The 18,999-nt window shown below is 47.4% G+C and overlaps 1 protein-coding gene across 1 annotated transcript in view; it reads right to left on the bottom strand.

Annotated features, from left to right (window-relative positions):
- CD86 (CD86 molecule) overlaps window positions 1-18,999 on the bottom strand; it is a 155,170-nt gene that overhangs the window by 44,892 nt on the left and 91,279 nt on the right. The window lies entirely within an intron of this gene.

Here is an 18,999-nt window from a genome sequence, read left to right on the forward strand (position 1 = left end):
GGCCATGCAGCTTGGCAGCTGCATGGTATTTAATCCAATCAGCCTCCAAACAGCTGATTGGAGGACTCTCTGTTAAGAACACTTCCTGGGCTTCTCACAGACGCCGGTAATAGCTTCCTGTTTGCTGTATCTGTTGCAGAGAGTGTTCCAGTCCTGCTCTATCCGGTCGTTCCTGTCCTCAGTGGTCCAAGTACTCGGAAGTTGTCATCTGTTCCTGGAGTCCTGACCGAGCACCTTTTAACATCCTGTGGTGTTCGTGAGTCGCGGCGTAGCCGTGTGTTGCGGCTTGACCGCTTACCATTTATTATTTGTTATATTGTGTTTCGGAGCTTTTGCGGAGGATTCCGCTCCCACAAATCCACTCTGGTATCCAGCGGTGCTGGGTAGGAGTAACGGACTAGTGGAGTTTGGTTGTCCTTTTCCCTGGCGGTTTGTCCGCACATACTTCTGGTTTAAGTTTAGTTAGCTTGTAGCCCCTGGCCTGGTTGTTTAGTCAGAGGGCCCCTTGTTATCACCCTGTCTCGGATTTCCCTTTGTCTCCCATTAAGACCTGAGGGGGCATCGGAGTTGGGCAGACATAATCCGCCCTTCAAACGCGGCTGCCATGGGCTCAAGCAACCATAGTCTCGCAGGGGATTTCTGATAACACGGGCGAGACAACGGAGTTAGGGCGCCAGGGGTTACTAGGCTTTCCTGCTCCCGTAACCAGCATTCCCTTCCAGTACTCTGGCCTTTGTCATAAGATCTCCTCTGGTCAGAAGTACTGGAATCATAACAGCGCTGCTGTTGTTGCTGCTGGGAGTCGATGGTCATCCCAGAGGGGAAGTCGTAAGCCCACTTGTACTACTTCCAGTAAGCAATTGACTGTCCAACAGTCCTTTGCGAGGAAGATGAAATATCACAGCAGTCATCCTGCTGCAAAGCGGATAACTGAGGCCTTGACAACTATGTTGGTGTTAGACGTGCGTCCGGTATCCGCCGTTAGTTCACAGGGAACTAGACAATTTATTGAGTCAGTGTGCCCCCGTTACCAAATACCATCTAGGTTCCACTTCTCTAGGCAGGCGATACCGAGAATGTACACGGACGTCAGAAAAAGACTCACCAGTGTCCTAAAAAATGCAGTTATACCCAATGTCCAGTTAGCCACGGACATGTGGACAAGTGGAGCAGGGCAGGGTCAGGACTATATGACTGTGACAGCCCACTGGGTAGATGTATCGACTCCCGCCGCAAGAACAGCAGCGGCGGCACCAGTAGCAGCATCTCGCAAACGCCAACTCTTTCCTAGGCAGGCTACGCTTTGTATCACCGGTTTCCAGAATACGCACACAGCTGAAAACCTCTTACGGCAACTGAGGAAGATCATCGCGGAATGGCTTACCCCAATTGGACTCTCCTGTGGATTTGTGGCATCGGACAACGCCAGCAATATTGTGTGTGCATTAAATCTGGGCAAATTCCAACACGTCCCATGTTTTGCACATACCTTGAATTTGGTGGTGCAGAATTTTTAAAAAAATGACAGGGGCGTGCAAGAGATGCTGTCGGTGGCCAGAAGAATTGCGGGACACTTTCGGCGTACAGGCACCACGTACAGAAGACTGGAGCACCACCAAAAACTACTGAACCTGCCCTGCCATCATCTGAAGCAAGAAGTGGTAACGAGGTGGAATTCAACCCTCTATATCAGGCCTGGCCAACCTGTGGCTCTCCAGCTGTTGTAAAACTACAATTCCCATCATGCTTTACCACAGTTTTGCTATTAGGGAATGCTAACACTGTGGCAGGGCATGCTGGGATGTGTAGTTTCACAACATCTGGAGAGCCACAAGTTGGCCAGGCCTGCTCTATATGCTTCAGAGGTTGGAGGAGCAGCAAAAGGCCATTCAAGCCTATACAATTGAGCACGATATAGGAGGTGGAATGCACCTGTCTCAAGCGCAGTGGAGAATGATTTCAACATTGTGCAAGGTTCTGATGCCCTTTGAACTTGCCACACGTGAAGTCAGTTCAGACACTGCCAGCCTGAGTCAGGTCATTCCCCTCATCAGGCTTTTGCAGAAGAAGCTGGAGACATTGAAGGAGGAGCTAACACGGAGCGATTCCGCTAGGCATGTGGGACTTGTGGATGGAGACCTTAATTCGCTTAACCAGGATTCACGGGTGGTCAATCTGTTGAAATCAGAGCACTACATTTTGGCCACCGTGCTCGATCCTAGATTTAAAGCCTACCTTGGATCTCTCTTTCCGGCAGACACAAGTCTGCTGGGGTTGAAAGACCTGCTGGTGAGAAAATTGTCAAGTCAAGCGGAACGCGACCTGTCAACATCTCCTCCTTCACATTCTCCCGCAACTGGGGGTGCGAGGAAAAGGCTCAGAATTCCGAGCCCACCCGCTCGCGGTGATGCAGGGCAGTCTGGAGCGACTGCTGATGCTGACATCTGGTCCGGACAGAAGGACCTGACAACGATTACGGACATGTCGTCTATTGTCACTGCATATGATTCTCTCAACATTGAAAGAATGGTGGAGGATTATATGAGTGACCGCATCCAAGTAGGCACGTCACACAGTCCGTACTTATACTGGCAGGAAAAAGAGGCAATTTGGAGGCCCTTGCACAAACTGGCTTTATTCTACCTAAGTTGCCCTCCCACAAGTGTGTACTCCGAAAGAGTGTTTAGTGCCGCCGCTCACCTTGTCAGCAATCGGCGTACGAGGTTACATCCAGAAAATGTGGAGAAGATGATGTTCATTAAAATGAATTATAATCAATTCCTCCGTGGAGATATTGACCAGCAGCAATTGCCTCCACAAAGTACACAGGGAGCTGAGATGGTGGATTCCAGTGGGGACGAATTGATAATCTGTGAGGAGGGGGATGTACACGGTGATATATCGGAGGATGATGATGAGGTGGACATCTTGCCTCTGTAGAGCCAGTTTGTGCAAGGAGAGATTAATTGCTTCTTCTTTGGTGGGGGTCCAAACCAACCCGTCATTTCAGTGACAGTCGTGTGGCAGACCCTGTCACTGAAATGATAGGTTGGTTAAAGTGTGCATGTCCTGTTTATACAACATAAGGGTGGGTGGGAGGGCCCAAGGACAATTCCATCTTGCACCTCTTTTTTCTTTAATTTTTCTTTGCGTCATGTGCTGTTTGGGGAGTATTTTTTGGAATGGCCATCCTGCGTGACACTGCAGTGACACTCCTAGATGGGCCCGGTGTTTGTGTCGGCCACTAGGGTCGCTTATCTTACTCACACAGCTACCTCATTGCGCCTCTTTTTTTCTTTGCGTCATGTGCTGTTTGGGGAGGGTTTTTTGGAAGGGCCATCCTGCGTGACACTGCAGTGACACTCCTAGATGGGCCCGGTGTTTGTGTCGGCCACTAGGGTCGCTTATCTTACTCACACAGCTACCTCATTGCGCCTCTTTTTTTCTTTGCGTCATGTGCTGTTTGGGGAGGGTTTTTTGGAAGGGACATCCTGCGTGACACTGCAGTGACACTCCTAGATGGGCCCGGTGTTTGTGTCGGCCACTAGGGTCGCTTATCTTACTCACACAGCTACCTCATTGCGCCTCTTTTTTTCTTTGCGTCATGTGCTGTTTGGGGAGGTTTTTTTGGAAGGGACATCCTGCGTGACACTGCAGTGACACTCCTAGATGGGCCCGGTGTTTGTGTCGGCCACTAGGGTCGCTTATCTTACTCACACAGCTACCTCATTGCGCCTCTTTTTTTCTTTGCGTCATGTGCTGTTTGGGGAGGGTTTTTTGGAAGGGATATCCTGCGTGACACTGCAGTGACACTCCTAGATGGGCCCGGTGTTTGTGTCGGCCACTAGGGTCGCTTATCTTACTCACACAGCTACCTCATTGCGCCTCTTTTTTTCTTTGCGTCATGTGCTGTTTGGGGAGGGTTTTTTGGAAGGGACATCCTGCGTGACACTGCAGTGACACTCCTAGATGGGCCCGGTGTTTGTGTCGGCCACTAGGGTCGCTTATCTTACTCACACAGCTACCTCATTGCGCCTCTTTTTTTCTTTGCGTCATGTGCTGTTTGGGGAGGGTTTTTTGGAAGGGACATCCTGCGTGACACTGCAGTGACACTCCTAGATGGGCCCGGTGTTTGTGTCGGCCACTAGGGTCGCTTATCTTACTCACACAGCTACCTCATTGCACCTCTTTTTTTCTTTGCGTCATGTGCTGTTTGGGGAGGGTTTTTTGGAAGGGCCATCCTGCGTGACACTGCAGTGACACTCCTAGATGGGCCAGGTGTTTGTGTCGGCCACTAGGGTCGCTTAGCTTAGTCATCCAGCGACCTCGGTGCAAATTTTAGGGCTAAAAATAATATTGTGAGGTGTGAGGTATTCAGAATAGACTGAAAATGAGTGGAAATTATGGTTTTTGAGGTTAATAATACTTTGGGATCAAAATGACCCCCAAATTCTATGATTTAAGCTGTTTTTTAGGTTTTTTGGAAAAAAACACCCGAATCCGACAAAAAAAATTCGGTTAGGTTTTGCCAAAACGCGGTCGAACCCAAAACACGGCCGCGGAACCGAACCCAAAACCAAAACACAAAACCCGAAAAATTTCCGGCGCTCATCTCTAGTATCTGGCACTGTGGGGCATGTATCTGGCACTGTGGAGCATGTAACTGGCACTGTGGGGCATTGTATCTGGCACTATGGGGCATGTAACTGGCACTGTGGGGCATGTATCTGGCACAGTGGGGCATGTATCTGGCACTGTGGGGCATGTATCTGGCACTATGGGGCATGTAACTGGCACTGTGGGGCATTGTATCTGGCACTGTGGGGCGCTGTATCTGGCACTGTGGGGCGCTTTGTCTGTCACTGTGGGGCACTGTGTATCTGGCACTGTGGGGCAATTGTGTATCTGGCACTGTGGGCAATTGTGTATCTGGCACTATGGGGCACTGTGTATCGGGCACTGTGTATCTGGCACTGTGTAAAACGGGGACTCTGCATGCGACCTGTGCAAAAATTGAATGAAGGTGTGCTAAGAGACGACACAAAGGGTAGGTGCTAGTGTGCTGAGAGGCGACACAGAGGGTAGGTGATAGTCATGTTGGCACTACCCATTTTCAATGGCCAAACCCCTTCTGGTGCGTGGCCACGCCCATTTTTTGGGCGCGCGCACATACCTATTTTTGTGTGTGTGTGTTTGCACCACTCTTCATCTTGCCTTGGGCTCCGAAAACCCTAGTTACGCCTCTGATTTTGGATATCGTGTTTTGGAATAATTGTATACCATAATGAGATATCATGGCGATGGGACCCAAGTCTAAGCACAGAATGCATCTATGTTTCATATACACCTTATACACACAGCCTGAAGGTCATCTAATACAATATTTTTAATACTGTAACTTTGTGTATTAAACCAAGTTTATGTACATTGAGCCATAAGAAAACAAAGACAAACACTATCTCAGTCTCACTCAAAAATTTCCGTATTTCGTAATATTCCATATGTCGGAATATTTGGATGTGGGCTACTTAACATATATATATATATATATATATATATATATATATATACTGGTCCTCAATGGCATAGCACTCCAGACGGCTTGTCAGAACAAATAATACACGGCAATTTGATCAGCAACGTTTCAATGTATTGCACATTGTCCTCAGGCTTACAAATCAAACATAAAACATACTTACATATATAGAGACCTCACCAGGTGTGAAACGCCGTTGATCCGGAAACGGGACAGCAAACCCGCCCAGCGGCGTGTCCGTCAGTGATGACGTCATCCATGTGCTCCCCATCACCATGACAACCTTATACACTATGCTTAAACACCAGGTTCTGTAATGCAACTGATTCTGTAATGCATAAAGTGAAGAACATCACATAATGAGCTTGCTACTAGGACACACAGCATTCATATTATTGTAATCTGAACTTCATAGCCAACTTTTGCACGATCACAGCGTGGTATTAGTCTATCTAAAGTGACTCAAGCCTAAATGTTCATTTAGGCCTCTAGGTGACACAGTGTCCAATCGTTGGATCCACTGTGCCTCTCTCTGCAGTAGTTTTAATCCCCGATTGCCCCCTCTTAATGAAGGCACAATATGATCAATCATGCGGTAGCGGACTGTCGTAAGGGGATGACGCGCAGTACTAAAATGCCGTGCAACCGGTTGCTCACTTTTACCTGTATTGATCGCTGCCTTGATGGCCGACCTGTGGGCTGCCATACGTTCTTTGAAAGTTCTCTCTGTCTTTCCAATGTATGACAGCCCACAGGGGCAGATCAATTGGTACACCACAAAACGAGACCCACATGTTAAACGATGTTGGATTTGATATGTTTTCCCTGTGTGCGGATGTTGGAATTTATCACCTACTATTAAAAACTGGCATGTAGTGCATGTACATCTGTAGCACCCTTTCCTCATGCCGAAAAATACTGATTGTGGTATAGGGTCAAAGATGTCTGTTCTAACTAGAATATCTCGAAGGTTTCTAGTTCTTTTGTAGCAGGGCATAATCCTGGTATCTACCAATTTTAAATCAGGGTCTGTCTGTATAAGCTCCCAATGTTTTTTAACTGAGCTTTTGATGGAATTACTTGCTGAATTAAATTCCTGTACCCAGGGTATATTAGAATTTTGTGACCGGTTCTTATGTGAGTATAGTAGTTGTTGTCTATCTAAGGCAAGTGCTTTACTTCTGGCTTCCTGGCGTCAATTGACGCTAATACCATTCAATTTCTTGATGTACAGTTAACTATCTGCGAAGGGAAAATTACTACATCCTTATTTTCAAAACCCACAGATAGAAACAATCTGTTACATTTTAAAAGTTGCCATCCTTTACCCCTTAAACGGAGGCTCCCGTATTCCCAGTTTCTTAGGGCCAAACGCATTACATCAGACCCTGTGTTGGCAGCTAAGCAGATTGATATCATAGCAAAAAAATTTTTGGAACGAGGGTACTGTCCCAAGTTACTAGAGGAAGCCAGAAGTAAAGCACTTGCCTTAGATAGACAACAACTACTATACTCACATAAGAACCGGTCACAAAATTCTAATATACCCTGGGTACAGGAATTTAATTCAGCAAGTAATTCCATCAAAAGCTCAGTTAAAAAACATTGGGAGCTTATACAGACAGACCCTGATTTAAAATTGGTAGATACCAGGATTATGCCCTGCTACAAAAGAACTAGAAACCTTCGAGATATTCTAGTTAGAACAGACATCTTTGACCCTATACCACAATCAGTATTTTTCGGCATGAGGAAAGGGTGCTACAGATGTACATGCACTACATGCCAGTTTTTAATAGTAGGTGATAAATTCCAACATCCGCACACAGGGAAAACATATCAAATCCAACATCGTTTAACATGTGGGTCTCGTTTTGTGGTGTACCAATTGATCTGCCCCTGTGGGCTGTCATACATTGGAAAGACAGAGAGAACTTTCAAAGAACGTATGGCAGCCCACAGGTCGGCCATCAAGGCAGCGATCAATACAGGTAAAAGTGAGCAACCGGTTGCACGGCATTTTAGTACTGCGCGTCATCCCCTTACGACAGTCCGCTACCGCATGATTGATCATATTGTGCCTTCATTAAGAGGGGGCAATCGGGGATTAAAACTACTGCAGAGAGAGGCACAGTGGATCCAACGATTGGACACTGTGTCACCTAGAGGCCTAAATGAACATTTAGGCTTGAGTCACTTTAGATAGACTAATACCACGCTGTGATCGTGCAAAAGTTGGCTATGAAGTTCAGATTACAATAATATGAATGCTGTGTGTCCTAGTAGCAAGCTCATTATGTGATGTTCTTCACTTTATGCATTACAGAATCAGTTGCATTACAGAACCTGGTGTTTAAGCATAGTGTATAAGGTTGTCATGGTGATGGGGAGCACATGGATGACGTCATCACTGACGGACACGCCGCTGGGCGGGTTTGCTGTCCCGTTTCCGGATCAACGGCGTTTCACACCTGGTGAGGTCTCTATATATGTAAGTATGTTTTATGTTTGATTTGTAAGCCTGAGGACAATGTGCAATACATTGAAACGTTGCTGATCAAATTGCCGTGTATTATTTGTTCTGACAAGCCGTCTGGAGTGCTATGCCATTGAGGACCAGTGTATTACTTTTATAGCACGGGCACCCGGCGCAATACTGGAACAGTTTAAGGGAGAGCCGGTACTTCTGCAGTATATATATATATATATATATATATATATACTGATTTAAACGTCACAGTACACCCTTTTGATTCAAAAACTGTGTAGGAAATGGGAAAACAATACGGTATCTACCAAACATGGGCGCCATTTTGAATCTAAGTCAGTTTTCCCATTTTCTGGATAGTTTTTGAAACAAAAGGGTGTACTGCGACTTTTGAATCACCCTGTATATATATATCTCCTATATAATAGCCCAGATCTGTGACTTTGTGCTTCATTTGCTAACGCTGGGCGGAGTCACAACACTGGGTGGAGTTAGTCAATTGAGTCACAGATCTGGGCAAATCTATAGGAGACTAGGAGCAGAAGCAGATGGTATGGGCATGTCACAGGCAGGGGTGCATACCTCCCAGCTTTCTTCAGGCAGACAGGGGTGCATACCTCCCAGCTTTCTTCAGGCAGAAGGAGGGACACACGCACAGTGAAAAGGGGGTGTGGTCAACGAAAGGGGCGTGGCTTCTCATTTTCGTCAGTGAGGGGTCATGCCTTTTCGTCAGTGAGGGGTCATGCCCAGTGCTCTGTGAGCTGCTGGCATGCCCCCAGGGGTGGATTATGAGTCCGGGGGGCCCAGGGCACTTGAGACAGGGGGGCCCTATCTCATTGCTGTGCCTGCTGTGGAGTTGGGGGCGTGGCCTAATTGCGCCCTGCATGGCCACGCCCCCTTATGCAAACTCCTGGTTGTTGTTTTTTTTATGGGATTTTGGCCCCTCAGCTAGGGGTAAATCCAGAGGGTGTGGTCGCTCCCCTCTACACACCCGCACAGGTAGAAGAAAGCAGGGAGACTGCTGCCTCCCTGCAACACCACAGACCTGCCAACACGCAGCAGCTTGTTCTGACTGTAGCACAACATACCCTCCAACATCTTACACAGAAAAATTGGTACAATCCCGGAAAAGGGGCGTGGTCACGGGTAAAGGGGGCGTGGCCACGCCCCATTTTCCTATACTTTCAATGGAAGTCTGGAGAGCCAAAAATCGGTACAGACCATAAAAAAAAGGTCCTGTACCTATTAAAAAGGTACAGTTGGAGAGTATGGCACAATGCTGTTACTGGCAGGACGGGGGAGCTTCAGAGCTGGGACAGAGCTACTCCAGCCGGGGGCCCCCCTAAAACTGTGGGGCCCGCAGTATGTAACCCCTGCCCCCCACATAATCCGGCTCTGCTGCCGGACCCCCCCCTTAATCCGTACCCCCTGATGCCCCCTCTCCCTCTGTCTCCACTAAATAGTCTATTCACCGGCTCACTGTGTGCTTGACCCCCCACATCAGCATACTCAGCAGGGTCTCTCTGGTGCGGAGGAGCGTCCCTTTCTGGCACACTCCACGCTTCTTAGCTGCAGTTTAGTGGGGCACCTGCCACTGTGCATGTTCCGTACTGCCTCTGTTATCTCCAGCCCCAGCAACCCCACCGCTAGCTGTAGAGCTGCCGCCCGCAGTGAGGTGCACCCAGCTCCTTCTCACACTTTAGTCGGCGGGTAGCGCTGCAGAAGTCTGCGCTGCTTGCAGGCTCCGACCCACTCCTCCCTCCAGCCGCAGTGTCTCCTGGGGGCTAACCAGTCACTCCCAGTCTCCCCTTACCACAGTGCCCGGCAGCCGCGCGAGGTCCACGGTGTGACTGAGGAGTGGGGGGGGGGGGATGCGGATAGGCAGAGGAAGCAGGTCTCCAGCCTGAGAGAGTCAGCCATGCCAAGTCTCCACCAGCAGCAGATCCCAACAGGTTGGAGTGGATCAGCAGCAGCCAGCAGCAGTGACTCCGGTAAGACACATCTGTCTGTCACCACTGTTCTGTCCCTAATACCAATCTCTCCCGTGCCCTGTGTTCTGTCATGTTCCTGTCACCCCTGGCCTTGACCTGCCACCCGTATCCTGGCCCTTTCACCCTTATCCTGGCCCTTTCACCCTTATCCTGGCCCTGTTACCCTTATCCTGGCCCTGTTACCCCTATCCTAGCCCTGTCATCCCTGGCCTTGCCCTGTCACCCTTATCCTGGCCCTGTTACCCTTATCCTGTCCCTGTTACCCCAATCCTGGCCCTGTCACCCCTGTCCTGGCCCTGTTACCGTTATCCTGGCCCTGTCACCCCTGTCCTGGCCCACCCCTCCACCCGCAGCATCTACAGACACCCTCCCCCATCCGCAGTCCCCCACACACCCGCTACATTCTGTACATTGTGCCCTGCAGGTGCTGTTCACGCCGTCGCAAGGGGCTGCGCCTCCTTCACCATCGCACGCCCTTTCATTGTGCAATATTTAACCACTAACAAAGGAATGCAGGTAATACTCCATATAATACAAATATTGAACCCCAGATAGGCATGTAAGGGTTAAGGGGGCGTAGCCCCTTGCGACGGTGTGAAGAGCGCCCGTAGGGCGCGATGAAGCACCTAGTATATATATATATATATATATACATACACATATATATATATATATATATATATATATTCATTTATTTTAAATCACACATTTCTTACCAGTCATACCCAGGATTAGAACCCATGACCTGTTACGCTGATGGCAGACAGCTTACTGACAGACATAATTGCTCCTGTATAGCAAGCCTGCAGATTCTAATTATATGAAGCTACTAGTTAGAATTGTCAGTTCAATACCATTGCAACTAGACTAGAGATGACCGGACTTCACTGCCCGAGGCCGAATCCAAGTCAGGCTCGGGGTTTCCCGCCTGACTCGAAAACCAGAACGAGGCAAAATGTCATAATCCCACTGTCAGGGGTTTGGATTCCATAAGGAGCCGTGCGTCGCCACCATTTTCACTCTGGCATTGGAGAGTGTAGAGAGAGGAGGTGTCTCCGTCCTCAGAGTCCTGCATCATTTCAGTGTTAATGTCTTGTGCTGCATCTGTCCAGTCACAGTGGTTGTGTCCTCTGCTGCCATATGTCCAGTGCTGCTGTATAAGTCCAGTCCAGTGATGCTGTGTTGTCCTGTATCAGTCCAGTGGTGCTGTATTGTGCTGCATCAGTCCAGTCACAGTGGTGTGTTGTGCTGCATCAGTCACAGTGGTGGTGTCCTCTGCTGCCATATGTCCAGTGCTGCTGTATAAATCTAATCGATTGCAGTGGTGCTGTGTTGTCCTGCATCAGTCCAGTGGTGGTGTCCCTGTGCTGCTGTATATGTCTAGTGGTACTGCCGTATATGTCCAGTGATGCTGCCATATATGTCCATTGATACTGGCGTATATGTCCAACTGTACTGCCGTATAAATCCAGTGATCTTGCCGTATAATTCCAGTGATCCTGCCGTATAATTCCAGTGGTACTGGTGTATAAGTCCAGTCTAGTGATACTGCTGTATATGTCCAGTGATACTGCCGTATATGTCCATTGATACTGCCGTATATGTCCTGCGGTACTGCCGTATAATTCCAGTGATCCTGCTGTATAATTCCAGTGGCACTGGCGTATAAATCCAGTGATCCTGCCGTATAATTCCAGTGATCCTGCCGTATAATTCCAGTGGTACTGGCGTATAAATACAGTCCAGTGATACTGTCGTATATGTCCAGTGATACTGCCGTATATGTCCATTCATCCTGCCGTATAATTCCAATGACACTGACGTATAACTCCAGTGGTACTGGCGTATAATCCAGTGATCCTGCCGTATAATTCCAGTGATCCTGCCATATAATTACAGTGGTACTGGCGTATAAGTCCAGTGATCCTGCCGTATAATTCCAGTGATCCTGCCATATAATTACAGTGGTACTGGCGTATAAGTCCAGTGATCCTGCCGTATAATTCCAGTGATCCTGCCATATAATTACAGTGGTACTGGCGTATAAGTCCAGTGATCCTGCCGTATAATTACAGTGATCCTGCCGTATAATTACAGTGATACTGCCATATAATTCCAGTGGTACTGGCGTATAATTCCAGTGATCCTGCCGTACAATTACAGTGTTACTGGCCTATAAATCCAGTCCAGTGATACTGCCGTATATGTCCAGTGGTACTGGCGTATAAATCCAGTGATCCTGCCGTATAATTCCAGTGATCCTGACGTATATGTCCAGTGGTACTGCCATATAATTCCAGTGATACTGCCGTATATATATATACCCTGTTGCAAAGTGGATTACTGAGGCCATAACAACTATGCTGATGTTAGACGAGCATCCGGTATCCGCCATTAGTGCAGTTGGACTGCAGTTCCAAACAAGATGGGCCAGGTGTTTGTGCCGCACACTTGTACAGCAACCTCATTGCACCTTTTTTACATCATTGCATCATGTGCTGTTTGGGGCCTAGTTTTTTTTAAGTGCCATCCTGTCTGCAACTGCAGTGCCACTCCTAGATGGGCCAGGTATTTGTGCCGCACACTTATGTCACTTAGCTTAGTCACATCCACCTCGGAGCAACCTTTTGGCCTAAAAACAATATTGTGAGGTGTGAGAATAGACTGGAAATGAGTGGAAATTAATGTTATTAAGGTTAATAATACTGTAGGATAAAAATTACCCCCAAATTCTGTTATTTTAGCCGTTTTGTTTTTTTTAAATCATCCAGATCCAAAACCAAAACACAAATGAAATTACTAATCAATCCTTCCTTCCACTTCATACATACTTTACCACTCTTGGGCCCCTGATCCAGTTATTGATAAAGATATGTGTCAGACCATTTTTACTGATTTTGGTTTCTTTTTCATTTCTTTTTTTTTTAACAAAAAAATGCTAAAATCACATGATTTGGCTTTTTTTTGTTCCTAGAGTATTATTAACCCCATTAACATTAATTTCCAGGCATTTCCAGGCAATTTTGACCACAGTACAAACAATGAAAAATATATATTGTACAATATATATTTTTAGATGCTGTACTGATTATTTTCAGCCTCAATGTAGGATCCGTTCCTGAAAGTTATTTTTGACCTGGAGATGGATCCACCTGATGTAGTAGTTTGGCAACAACGGGTGGAGTGCCTCAAGGTGCCTCAGCCAGCTTTCCGCAAGGTACGTACAAAGTAAATAAATATTAATGTTTTTGACCAATATACACAACTAATTTTTGTATTAATTAAACATATTTCCACTTGCAGACATCATGGCAAAAAGGGAGTGAAATTGTGCCAAGTCCCGGGTGCGGCTCCCTTATATGGAATCCAAAACCTGCAAGATCCGACGCTGGATTAAAACAATATTGTGAGGTGATCAAAATTGACTGTAAATGACTGAAAATGAATGTTATTGAGGTTAACAATTTTGTAGGAATAAAAACAGGCCAAAATTCAGTAATTTTAGCTGTTTTTATGATATGAAAAAAAAAAAACCCGATCCAAAACCAAATCCAAAATCCACAAGAGCGGTTTTGGCAAATCCAAAACATGAAGGAGATACAGATCTAAACCCAAAACCCAAGATTTGGCCTGGCGCACATCTCTATTAACAAGTGGAGTGGGTTTATTGAAGACATTGCAGGTACAGCTGTACTCACTGTTATACACACCGGTCGATGTAGTGGAGCGGGTTGTCACACAGTACACCATCCGGTGAGCATATGTAGGAACTGGGTAGTGGTGCAGGCTACTGGAGCAGCATGGAAATAAGCAGGTAATCGCAGGTCTCATGGGAGATAAGTGGAAGTGGAAGACTACTGTCTCCCACCATAGCACTCTAACCCAGTCCCAAGATGGCTCTACACATGCCTTGGTAGCCATCTTGGTACAGGGAATGAAGCTTTCCTGGAGGTGTAACAACATGGAGTCTGCTCATTAAGGCACTCCACAACCAGTGTGGAGTCATCGTAGTTGGTTGGCAAAATGAACAGAATTAATTTCTACTAAGTCTATTCAGTAAACTAAGTTCTTTAAAATAGTTCTTTAAAGTATTATAAGGCTGGTAAAGCTATTACCTTAAGTAATCATACACGTCTTGCATGTTTATTGCATTATAAGAGTAATGGCCCCAAATAAATGGCCTGTGATTGCTTTGCATATACTGTAGTCATTAGGTTTAAAGTGTCAATTACTTTAGCACTTTAAACCCATGTTCCCCTTATCTATCTCAAACATCTCCGCAAGTGCATCCTTCTCTCGGTCCCTCACAAACCACGCAGATCTGGAACACTTCTATAACCTCAGTTTTTCTGCCGACTTACCCAAACTAAAATTAGACATACTGTAAAATGAAATGAAGTATTCCCACTGTGGGACAGATGTATTAACCTGGAGAAGGCATAAGGAAGTGATAAACCAGTGATATGTGATAAAAGCACCAGCCAATCAGCTCCAATATGTAAATTAACAGGATCTGATTGGCTGCAGCCTTTATCACCTTGCACTTATCACTGGTTTATCACTTCCTTATGCCTTCTCCAGGTTAATACAACTGCCCCAAAGTTAGGATTGCCATCCATCACAAGCCATCTGCTCAATCCCGTCCTTTACCGTGAACTCCGGAAAATCAGATTTCATCGAGATCTGACGGAACTGAACTCTTTACAACTTTTCCAGAAATCAGTGTAAGTTCTGTAACAAGGTAAAGCAGAGGGAATACGTACTATTTGCCGGCTGTCAAGACCCCGACAGCGAGATCCCTCCTGCCAGGATGCCGGCAGCGGGGTGAGCGGTAGGAGTCCCCTTGCGGGCACACTGCGTCAGCTACAGGTTCTATTCCCTGGAAAAGTGGGAATTGCCCCTGTTCACCGAGTTTCCCGGCTGGCGGAACCGTCATCTGTCGGGATTCCGGCCTCGGTATCCTGACGGGTATGGGTCATTAGGTTGAGCACACTTAGGTCGACAGTCATTAGGTCGACCATTATTGGTCGACACAAGTTTTTTTGGTGTATTTTTTGGTGTCGTTTTCTTCGTAAAGTGACGGAGAACCCCAGTTAGCGCACCGTGTCCCCTCATATGTCCGGTCAAGGTGACTCACTCCACTACCACTGCGCTCAGCACAGGTACTATTCCCAATCGTAGTCCATGTGGATCGTAAAGTATGAAAAAGTTCAAAAAATTAAGAGAAAAAAAGAAAAAGCGAAAAATGCATGTCGACCTTTTTCCATGTCGACCTAGTACATGTCGACCTAATGCATGTTAACCAATAGTGGTCGACCTAATGACTGTCGACCTAAGTGTGGTGGACTTAATGACCGTATCCCATCCTGACTGCCGGAATCCCGACAGCCAGCCGGCAACTTGATTGCATCCAGCGGTGCAAGTGGGCGGGTATGGGTGGGTACGGCATACACCTAAGAATTTACTCACTACCGCTCCTCTCCCTCCCTCAAGCTGCTCACCGCCGTCGCTGCATGAGGGGAGGAGAGCGCAGCATTCCCTCTCCTGCCCCTCAGTGTCTTCCTTCAATTCATGGCTGGCCGTGAGCCAATCAGGACTGCAAGCTTTGATTGGCTCACGGATGGCGCTGAATTGAAGGAAGAGTGACACCTGCACCTACTGAGGTGCAGGAGAGGCACAGGCTGCACTCTCCTCCACACACACACACACACACAGGACCAAGACACCAGCAGCAGGGGAAGGGGGACATGTGTATCTGGCACTTGGGGGACATGTGTAGCTGGCACTGGGGGCATATCTGGCACTGGGGGCATGTATATGGCACTGGGGGCATATCTGGCACTGGGGGGCATGTATATGGCACTGGGGGCATATCTGGCACTGGGGGAACATGTGTATATGGCACTGGGGACAATTCTGTATCAGGCACTGGGGGGGGCATTTCTGTATCTGGCACTGGGGGGGCAATGTATATCTGACACAGTGGGGACATTTCTGTATCTGACACTGTGGGGCAATGTGTATCTGGCACTGTGGGGACATTTCTGTATCTGACACTGTGGGGCAATGTGTATCTGGCACTGTGGGGACATTAGTGTATCTGACACTGTGGGGCAATGTGTATCTGGCACTCTGGGGACATTTGTGTATCTGACACTGTGGGGCAATGTGTATCTGGCACTGTGGGGACATTTGTGTATCTGACACTGTGGGGCAATGTGTATCTGGCACTGTGAGGCAATGTATATCTGACACAGTGGCGACATTTGTGTATCTGACACTGTACGGCAATGTGTATCTGACACTGTGGGGCAATGTGTGTCTGGCACTGTGAGGCAATGTATATCTGGCACTGTGGCGACATTTGTGTATCTGACACTGTGGGGCAATGTGTATGTGACACTGTGGGGCAATGTGTATCTGGCACTGTGGGGCAATGTGTATCTGGCACTGTGAGGCAATGTATATCTGACACAGTGGCGACATTTGTGTATCTGACACTGTGGGGCAATGTGTATCTGGCACTGTGGGGCAATGTGTGTCTGGCACTGTGAGGCAATGTATATCTGGCACTGTGGGGCAATGTGTGTCTGGCACTGTGAGGCAATGTATATCTGACACAGTGGCGACATTTGTGTATCTGACACTGTGGGGCAATGTGTATGTGACACTGTGGGGCAATGTGTATCTGGCACTGTGGGGCAATGTGTATCTGGCACTGTGAGGCAATGTATATCTGACACAGTGGCGACATTTGTGTATCTGACACTGTGGGGCAATGTGTATCTGGCACTGTGAGGCAATGTATATCTGACACAGTGGCGACATTTGTGTATCTGACACTGTGGGGCAATGTATATCTGGCACTCTGGTGGCATTTGTTTATCTGACACTGTGGGGCAATGTATATCTGGCACTGTGGGGCAATATGTATCTGACACTGTGGGGCAATGTGTATCTGGCACAGTGAGGCAATGTGTATCTAGCACAGTGAGGCAATGTATATCTGGCACTGTGGGGCAATATGTATCTGACAATGTAAGGCAATGTGTATCTGGCAATGTGGGGCAATGTGTATCTGGCACTGTGGGGCAATGTATATCTGGCACTGTGGGGCAATGTATATCTGGCACTGTGGGGCAATGTATATCTGGCACTGTGAGGTAATGTGTATCTGGCAATGTATATCTGGCACTGTGGGGCAATGTATATCTGGCACTGTGGGGCAATGTATATCTGGCATTGTGGGGCAATGTATATCTGGCACTGTGGGAGCAATGTATATCTGGCAATGTGGGGCAATGTGTATCTGGCAATGTATATCTGGCACTGTGGGGCAATGTATATCTGGCACTGTGGGGCAATGTATATCTGGTAATGTGTATCTGGCAATGTGGGGCAATGTGTATCTGGCAATGTGTATCTGGCAATGTATATCTGGCAATGTGGGGTAATGTGTATCTGGCAATGTGGGGCAATGTGTATCTGGCAATGTGGAGCAATGTGTATCTGGCAATGTGGGGCAATGTATATCTGGCAATGTGGGGCAATGTATATCTGGCAATGTGAGGCAATGTATATCTGGCACTGTGGGGCAATGTATATCTGGCACTGTGGGGCAATGTATATCTGGCACTATTGGGGTCATACGTGTATCTGCCCCTCCCCCCATATGTGTAGCACGCCCGATTTTCATTGACCACGCCCCCATTTTCATTGGCCATGCACCATGTGGAATTTGGCCACACCCATTTTTGGTGTGTGTGCCTTCGGCGCGCGCACACAGTACCAATGTGTATCTAGCACAGTGAGGCAATGTATATCTGGCACTGTGGGGCAATATGTATCTGGCAATGTAAGGCAATGTGTATCTGGCAATGTGGGGCAATGTGTATCTGGCACTGTGGGGCAATGTATATCTGGCACTGTGGGGCAATGTATATCTGGCACTGTGAGGCAATGTGTATCTGGCAATGTATATCTGGCACTGTGGGGCAATGTATATCTGGCACTGTGGGGCAATGTATATCTGGCATTGTGGGGCAATGTATATCTGGCACTGTGGGAGCAATGTATATCTGGCAATGTGTATCTGGCAATGTATATCTGGCACTGTGGGGCAATGTATATCTGGCACTGTGGGGCAATGTATATCTGGCACTGTGGGGCAATGTATATCTGGCACTGTGGGGCAATGTATATCTGGCACTGTGGGGCAATGTATATCTGGCACTGTGGGGCAATGTATATCTGGCATTGTGGGGCTATGTATATCTGGCACTGTGGGAGCAATGTATATCTGGCAATGTGGGGCAATGTGTATCTGGCAATGTGTATCTGGCAATGTATATCTGGCACTGTGGGGCAATGTATATCTGGCACTGTGGGGCAATGTATATCTGGCACTGTGGGGCAATGTATATCTGGCACTGTGGGGCAATGTATATCTGGCAATGTGGGGTAATGTGTATCTGGCAATGTGTATCTGGCAATGTGTATCTGGCAATGTATATCTGGCAATGTGGGGTAATGTGTATCTGGCAATGTGGGGCAATGTGTATCTGGCAATGTGGAGCAATGTATATCTGGCACTGTGGGGCAATGTATATCTGGCACTGTGGGGCAATGTATATCTGGCACTGTGGGGCAATGTATATCTGGCACTATTGGGGTCATATGTATATCTGCCCCTCCCCCCATATGTGTAGCACGCCCGATTTTCATTGACCACGCCCCCATTTTCATTGGCCATGCACCATGTGGAATTTGGCCACACCCATTTTTTGGTGTGTGTGCCTTCGGCGCGCGCACACAGTACCAATGTGTATCTAGCACAGTGAGGCAATGTATATCTGGCACTGTGGGGCAATATGTATCTGGCAATGTAAGGCAATGTGTATCTGGCAATGTGGGGCAATGTGTATCTGGCACTGTGGGGCAATGTATATCTGGCACTGTGGGGCAATGTATATCTGGCACTGTGA

The sequence above is a fragment of the Pseudophryne corroboree genome, chromosome 2 (genome assembly GCF_028390025.1).
Source record: "Pseudophryne corroboree isolate aPseCor3 chromosome 2, aPseCor3.hap2, whole genome shotgun sequence".
In the NCBI taxonomy this organism is placed as follows: domain Eukaryota; kingdom Metazoa; phylum Chordata; class Amphibia; order Anura; family Myobatrachidae; genus Pseudophryne; species Pseudophryne corroboree.